Below are 8467 nucleotides of genomic sequence, written 5' to 3'. Positions count from 1 at the left end.
GCGGCGGTGCAGTGCCTCTGCCGGCCGTGCCGCCGGGGTCCCCGTGCTCAGGTGAGCGGGCGCTGCGCGGAGGGCCGCGGAAGGTCGTCAGGTCGCCGTGCCCGCGCACGTTCCTCCGGGATTCCCCGCATTCCTGAGGCGGGGGCAGTCCGACGTGCTCGTCTCCCTCTTGCTCCACAAATTGGCGTCTTTTTTACGAAAGGGTGTGTCCGCCTTGTGTGTGCTCGCATCGTGGGAAAGGCTCTCGCTTCAGCCATTTGCGCTGCCCGATTAACTTTGCGTCGGATGTATGGTTTATATCTCTGCCGTCTGGTGACAACTTCGTTGATCAGCGCTGCCGTACGGCTTCTCTGGTGAATTTGGATTAGCATCTGCCGTCGACAAAAGAGTAGTTGTACGGCTTTTATCTTTTGCCTGTAAGTTTGCTTTAGTGTCGAATTTCTTTGTGTCTTTTTTTTTTTTCCTTCTTCTTTTCTTTTAAAGCAAAATAGTTGTTGAAGTTCACTGCAGTGGAGTTGGAATAATTAGCAAGGTAAAAATAGTGGAAACCTGTCCTCGAATATGGTTTTATTTATCTCAACGTTATTTGCATACATTCATAAGACGAATCCTGTAGATGAATCGGACACCCCTTAGGATACGGTGATTTGTGGTATCATTACAGATGATATCCATATGAATTCGAGGCATTCAGAGTCTGATGTTTATACTGACAACAAACTGTCACAAGACTCACAGTTAAGGCTCTCTATAGAGCAAGTTTTAACAGACATTTAAAACTTTCATAAAAAATACAATTAAAATGGCAAAACCAAAACACTGATTAATTTTTCAAGGTGGTTTGTGAGAACTTGTTTTGCTAACAATTATATTTTCTAGACATGTCATTATGTGATGGAATTTTTTTCCTCACCCAGAGTAAATTCCCATATATGCACGTTGTACACTAAGCCAGGTTTGGTTACCACAGCGGAACGTAAGAGGTGTATGATGCAGCTAATAAGATTTCGTTGTTGCTTTAAAAATGAAGTTAGAGTGTAAGTAAGAACTCAGGTCTTTTGTTTTGGAAAAAGATGCATGCAAACCTTTACATAGAGTACTGAGATCTACCATTAGTGGTGTGATAAGCACTGCGTTATAGCAAGGAGGTAAAGGAATGTGTCATGTTATTAGCGGGAATTATCATGCTTTTATTGCATGTTATTCTTTCTTTGGCACACAGTCAACTATACTTGCACATTACTGTTTGAAAGATGTGCTTTTATCTGTGTGCCTATTTACAAACTTGAAACGGAGAACTCAGTGTGGCATTAGAAAGCAGTTCTTGTAATTTTGATTTAAAATTCATATGTGATATTAAGATGGATTATCTTTCACATAATAAGTGATCATTATTAGTAGACGAAGATGTTTTTAATAGCTTAACACTGAGAGTTCTTTTAAATACCTGATACGTTACATAAGTATCTATTTAAAATATAGAGGTATTCTTCAAATGTATGAGTAGACAGAAAGAAGTCCTAGTTGGTTGATGCATACTTGAATTGCAGATGAAATTGTTTCTAAACCCACTGAAAAGGATTATTTTTGCAAATGCCCTTAATGTTATGATAGTCATGAAGAGGGAGGGGCATTCATTGCTAATCTGTTTGCTTACAGAATTTGTGGTAATATCCCGAAGAGATTGTCTTAGGCTGCCTGAATTACCTCCAAGCAAACCAATTTATTTCAGTTTCTGTTAATTGAGTATTAGTTCTCACTATCGCTATTAAAACATTTGAGAATACACTTTGGTTTCCTCTGGTGAGGTGTATACAGGAGATGGGGAATTTAATTCATGGTAAAAATGGTGTGTGGTGCAGTGATGGGTCACGTGCAAGGAATTCTACCACAGTAAAGAGATGACAAGGCAGAAACAAAGAGTTTGTGACAATACTGTGTTTCTTCTTCTGCATTGTGTAATAGGAAGTTGATCTTTCTGGGAGTATTGGTGAAACTGGTTTGACTAGAGTCTGCAGTGTAATCTGAAATGTGTAGATGGAATGGCATGACCTCAAACTTGAATTTTTAAATTGTTGTGAGGCAGCATGAGTTAAATGTTTTTGCAAAGCCTTGTTGCATGTAGTTTAGTAAGTCTGGACTACATTGGACAGATTCTTATGTAAAAATACCAACCGTAAGGATTTGGAGGTCTAATAATTCTGCAGATGTGAGAAATTACCCCAAAGCTTTGTTTTGTTGTCAGCCTGGTGTTTTACTATTTCTGCTTTTTTTGAAGACATAGTCATAGTGATGTTGTTATAGTTGTTATCTCACCTTTTTACTATGTTGAAGATACAAAAATGTGTCTGTAAATATCAAGCACCTGAGCCCGACTGCACAAAATGGCATTCAGCCTTTTGTTGTGTCTGCCTGTCTTAATGGAGGGGAAATGACAGATATCTGAACAAGATCACTGATGCTAGCAGGTTTCCAAAAAATGACAACGAACACTAACATGGGCCATTTTCCCCACCTCTGCACCATCTCTGTGTAACTGAACACTAGCAGCAGTGATTGAGCTACTGCCTATGTATTCAGGTGAAGCAGACTTAAGAAATTTGTACTTGTTCTTTTCTGCCTGTCTGCCCCACTTCTTCCTTTTTAGTATTATTAGGGAGTTATCTTCTACCTGATTAGTTCAATTATATGATTCAGAGCTAGCCTTTACAAAGAACTACTTTACAATGTAAAGATGAGCAACTTAGTATCTGGAATAGGCAGGATGCAATGAAGATAACAGAAATTCTCCAGTTTTGTTCCTACCAACTGCATACTGGATAAGATGGAACTGTCTTGAGACGTTTGGCAGTTCATAGGTGTTTTTGTAAGTCTTGAAAGCTGTGTTGATAGTATGTGCTTGAAATAAGTTACTATTTTTTAATGTTTCAGACCTTCCTTAACAAAAGGATGGAGAATTCCTTCTGTGGAAGAATGTTTAATTGCCAGTCTGTTGCATGAGGGAAGGTGCTGTTTGTGTTTGTGGAGTATTGCTTCAGGCGTGTTCATTTGGAAACATTAACACATTTCAGAGATCTGACTTTGATTCTTGGGGTGAGTTAAATCTAAATAGTAGTATATTTCAGAATGTGTGAGTGTAACAATTTAATGCTTAAACCAGAGAAATTAACATGTTAGGAATGTGTGTATTGAAGATCTAGTGAAGTGGTAGCCATGGAGTCACGACTGTTTGGGATTAGAGCTCAGGGTATTGCTGTGACCTTGTACCATCTCTGCCAGCAGAGAGCTGGCAGCCTTCTTGAAGGAGTTCATCCAAGTATAGCCTTAAAACCTTCTGGTTTATGAGAAATAGAATGAATGACGAAATTTGTAGCCGAACATTTTAAATATCTAGTGTAATTTTTCCGTGTATGCCTTTAACTGCTTTTTTTTTGTTTGTTTGTTTTGTTTTGTTTTTTTTTTTGCTAACATTAACTCCGTTTTCTAAATTAAATTGATCCATCTCCTGTATTTCCAAGACCCATTAACTAGGTTGATGGTAATAGTGAATATTTTCTAATAATTTTGTCATATTCTGCTTAGTTTTGTTAAAATCGGAGAGCAATGAGAAATAGAGATGAAGAGGTGTTTTAGAAAGCACTTCCTTTAAAAAAAAAAAAAAAAAAACTAATCAAAAAAATACCAAAAAGCGCCAGCAAGCCTGGTGAGACTGGAGGATGCCTACGGTATGTCTAAAACTGCCCCTTTTTGTGAGGGTCCTCGTGCTCCGTCATGCAGGCATGCTAGGAGTCATTTCCATTCAAATGGCCGCATGACTCTCAGCTGTCTGAGCATGATAAGAGTTTTACTCCAGGAATTTGCGGAACTTAATAACTCTTTAGTAGCTAATGTGTAAATGTACTCTGAACAGGAGACTTGTTGGCTAGGCTGCCTTTGCATGCACATTCGTGTATGTGTGCCTGTGGCTTTTTTGTATGTGTACGTGTGCATACATAAACTCAGTAATTCTGGGCAGCTGAAGTTTAATAGAAGAGGAAAATGTATTTTCTGCACGTAAAAGCACTCAAAAGTGGGTAAAGATTTGTGATCTATTTTAACATAAAACATAAGGTAGAAGCGGGTAAAAATTTTCTCTAGATGTAGGGAAATGTTTTCAGTGATGTGAATCAAGTTCAGAATATTTTGTTAGACCTTCAGAAGCTGTTACTGGGCGGGGGTATGCCTTCATGTAGTCATTTGCAGACCATTAGCTGTTACATCAACACAACAAATGACTAGTATTTGCTCCCCTAATTGGTTCAGCAGCAGCCTTTATTTACAAGAACAGTTGGTATGTAATGTTGCATACAGTTCCTCAAACGCTTGAAGCCTCGTAATGAAGTTCTCTCACTTCCCCCCAGCAATTACTCTGTTCCCGTGCGAGGGTGAGAAGAGTGGTGATCTGTGGGAACTGGTTCAGCTGAAGTGTACAAGCAGAGCCAACACTGTGCAGCTCTGTCTGCTTAGGTTTTGTAAGTCCTTCAAGTGATGCATCTCCTGGAGCGCGCTATGAAGCCGCTTTCCTCCATGGAGTTATCTAGTCTCTATCCTCTGCTCAAGTCCTCTCAGACTGAACCACGATATCATCTTGTTGTCTCGTGGCTGGGCTGAGAGCCCACAGTTCAGACTGTATATTGAAGTTCTAAAATCCATGGTGGAGTTCGCTGAAAGAGGCTAGTGTTTGAAGAATACAGTGTAATTAAAACTAAACGTGACAATAGAAAAATGAGAGCCATAACCAGCTTGAATACGCATGAAGCCACGGCCTTATGTTGGCTGTGTAAATCTGACTCCTAAAGTCTCCTCTATGTGTAGTTTTTGTATTTAAATACTTGCGGGTATATCTTTAGTGATTAACCTTTTTGTGTGTGTCTTCGTATAGGTTAGTTATACACCTTGATCTCTGCATGCAGTTGTACTAGTTTAGCTCCTCAAATTTAGAAATCAGCTACACACATGTAGTGAAGGTTGTGCTGGTTGCACCTGTGTGGGTCAGTGGTATTGCTGTAACTATAGTTTACATAGTCAAGGTTGTTTTTGTGGAAATACTGAGAGGAAAGTCAGTGATACGTAATGTCTAAAGCTAAAATATATAATTTTGGAGTAGGGGAATATTTTTAAAACTTAGTACTATAAATAATATTCTTTAAGCACTAGCAAAACTAATGAAAGTTGCTGTAATTCTGATTGTGCTTTACTTTTTTCACCTGGACTTTCTAAAAAACGCTGTCATTTTAACAAACTTGATCTTTTTGTCTGAATAGAAACATCAACAGGATACACCCTCTTCTATTTAAACAGTAACGGTATCATTGGGATGTAATAAGATAATTTCCTCTGGAACAAAATACAAAGTTTCTAAGACTGACAATTGGAGGAAAAAGTAGTGAAACAACATAGAACCTCTTGTGGAGTGAGTATAATCACATCAGATGTTTGGATACAAGCCAGCTATTGTATTTGAAATCACAGACTGTTTTTAGAATCAGTAAGTATCTTTGTATTACTGAGTTGTTGTTTCTGTCAGTTCTTCAGTAGATATGAAACCGTAGAATTTGATCAACTGGAATAAACTACATTCTTTATTATCTTTTTTTAACCTTCTCTTTTTTAATTTGTCATTTAAAAAAAAGTATTCACAAAGTTCTGTTGTTTGCTTGCTTTCTAGTTTATAAAAGTTAATTGTACTGCAGTGGTGTTGGATACTTGATGTGTAAACTGATAGCCCCAATAAGTTGGATTCAGTTGTACTGGGGAAAAAAAAAAAGAGCGTGTGCAGGTGTATGTTAGCTTCTGTGGGAGACAAAACACTATAGAGATGTGAGTACACTTATGGCAGTATTTGTGCTTATGTGAAGCTTGTACCAACTGTTAAACAAGTGTAGTGTTCCACCTTCCCGAAGTGATTTTACTGAATACTGGAGCGTGTGTGAAGGGATAAGCTGAGACAGAAGGCATAAACTACTTTATATATAGGTTGTCTTTTGTCTTTGTATTTTAATGCATTTCAGTTTCTGATCAATTCCTTCTTAGGATTTGGGAGAGTCTGGAAAATTATTATTTTATAAAGAAAAAGAACACGTAGGTTAATGCTACGGCACTTATATTGCAGTTGTAATACAATTCAGAATAATGTGATAAGTGTTGAGGTTTTTGGAGCATTTTTTTATCATTATAAAAAATGAAGACTTCCATTTCTACTGAAAAAGCTGGGTCATTAGGTCATATGATTTTTCTTCTGGGGATAAATCCTGTGAAATTATGACTTTTTAAATTCATACATAATAGATTAAGAAAATGGGATGTGCATTTCTTCAATGGGATATCCTTTTCTTCAAGTAAATGTTGACAATTTATGAGACCTGAGGATCTGCCAAAATGTCTTGTTGTTGACTCACAGCCATTGAAGCAGATTTTCCTTTTGAAATAAATAAATAAATAGACAGACAAAACCTGTTAGTTGTCACACAGCTCAAGCATTTAGCTAATCTGTTGTGCAGTTTCATGGAGCTAACAATATGTTTTAAACTTGAGACATTTAGACTTCCTCTCACACAACATTTTTCAGCCAGAGGGAGTATAAGCCAAGGAAGGGAGCAGTATTGTTAGGCCCAGCTTTTACTCTCACTGCTGTGAATAGTTTTTTCTATTCAGTTTTCTCAAAGACAGCTCTTTTCCTGTTCCTGAAGGGGTGGCTGTTAACATTGTATTTTACTAGTTGAGTACCTGAATAAAGTTGTCCAAATAATATTTGGACAGAGCTGAAACTGAAAACGTCATCTCTAAAAGCAGCAAATCTAAGACTTAACTACTGCTTTTCAGAAGAAATGTATGAAATATTAGTGATCCATGCTAGCCTAACCACGGCTGCTTGCTTTTGCTAAGAGCTATGGAAGAAAGTGTTACTTTGAATTCTTCCTCATGTAGGAAATTCTGACAGTATTTGTAGACTGCTATCTGAAATCTGAACAGAGAATTATATTTTTTCATGGAATAGAAGTGAAAGTAATTGATTCAGAAATTTTGAAATACTCCCCTGCTAACATGTGTTGCTGAACAGTTCCTACTGTTTGACTTGTCTGTGGTTCAGGGACTACTATATTTAATCACAGCTTCATTTAAAAACCAAACAAAAACTCCACACCTGTGTTCCATACCTACATGGATCCAGGTTTTGAGGGCGAAATAAACATAAGTTTTTTTTTTTTCTCTTAAGGTCAGAAAAGATGTTAAGTTTTCCAGAGATTGTCAGTTCACATTATAACTTTGTTTCACAGTTCCTTTTAACAGTTCCACACCTAGAGCTTTCAGATTTCACTTTTCTAACTTCCACTCTCCCATAAGCAGATCAGGTGAGCTCAGCTACCCCAGACTTGTCTTCTACATTAGGTAAAGGGAACAGACTGCAGCCCAGGCCCGTTTTCATCTTGCAAAAAGTCTCAGGTTGTAGGTAGCATTTACAGTGATTTAGTTTCCCCTAATGCTTTCTGGGCTTGTTTACGACATTGTGTTCCACTGAGTGTAAAAACATTACAGTTTTGGTCTTTCCATGAATTATCCTATCTGCTTCCGTTTCTGTATCCTCACAGTATGTAAGTTTTCCTTCCTTTTCTCTCCCAAAGTTATTTCCTGTTCTTTTTTTCATAGCACTGTTGTTTGTTAATGACCTGACACCCACTTTGTCTGCTGTTGCTCATGCTTTCTGAACAGTCAGCTGGAGAGCAAACTCAATGTTATGTAAAGTGGAAGGACAGTCCAGTCCTTCAGTTTTTCTTTGTGTGTGTGTAAAAATCTGGACTAAGCATCCATTAACTGTTAAAAAAGAGGTATGGATAGAGCTATATAAGTTTAAATTTTTCAGAAGTCATTCAACAGCTTGGAGGTTCTTCTTCATTAGTCCAAGAGCAAGAATTAGATAAAAGACAAATAACTTGAGGACAAGAGCATTCATCTAAATTAACTCTTCCAGAAAGAAGATAGTGGTATGCCCTAATCCTCCTTTAATGAAAAATATTCAGCTAATTCAGTTTCAGGAGTCTTAGGCTTATGATATTGGATATGAGAGATTTCCTGTATTTCTGTTCTCAAGAGAGCCAGCAGAGAATCCTACACAGTTGGGAAAAGTGGAAGAGTTGGATTCCTTGTATTTTTACACAGTTCTTCAGTAGATGTATGGAAGAGGAGAATACACGTATTGACACAGCATCCATGAGGGATCTATGGCTTTCTGAGAAGGTCAGGGAATGTGGCTGGTGGGACCTAGTAATAGTGTGCACCCACATGGCAGTCAGCATCTCTGTGTTGTTTCCTAGGAGCTCTGACTATCCAGTGCAGCCAGTTGGCTTGCATGCTAGAAGCAGAAAGTGTGAGGTGCTTTATTACAGATATGCTAGAGGCATGCTCAGTAATGAGGGTGTAGGAGACAAGA

General features: G+C 38.0%; 1 protein-coding gene across 1 annotated transcript in view; it reads left to right on the top strand.

Annotated features, from left to right (window-relative positions):
• The first annotated feature begins 28 nt into the window (after positions 1-28).
• The window catches only part of CGNL1 (cingulin like 1), a 51400-nt gene continuing 42961 nt past the window's right edge, over positions 29-8467 (top strand). Inside the window, 3 exon segments of the mRNA XM_019619400.2 lie at positions 29-416; positions 2932-3093; positions 5304-5527. The gene's annotated coding sequence lies outside the window, so the exon portion shown is untranslated.

This window comes from Meleagris gallopavo, chromosome 12 (genome assembly GCF_000146605.3).
Source record: "Meleagris gallopavo isolate NT-WF06-2002-E0010 breed Aviagen turkey brand Nicholas breeding stock chromosome 12, Turkey_5.1, whole genome shotgun sequence".
In the NCBI taxonomy this organism is placed as follows: domain Eukaryota; kingdom Metazoa; phylum Chordata; class Aves; order Galliformes; family Phasianidae; genus Meleagris; species Meleagris gallopavo.
This window is presented reverse-complemented; position numbering and strand designations above follow the sequence as displayed.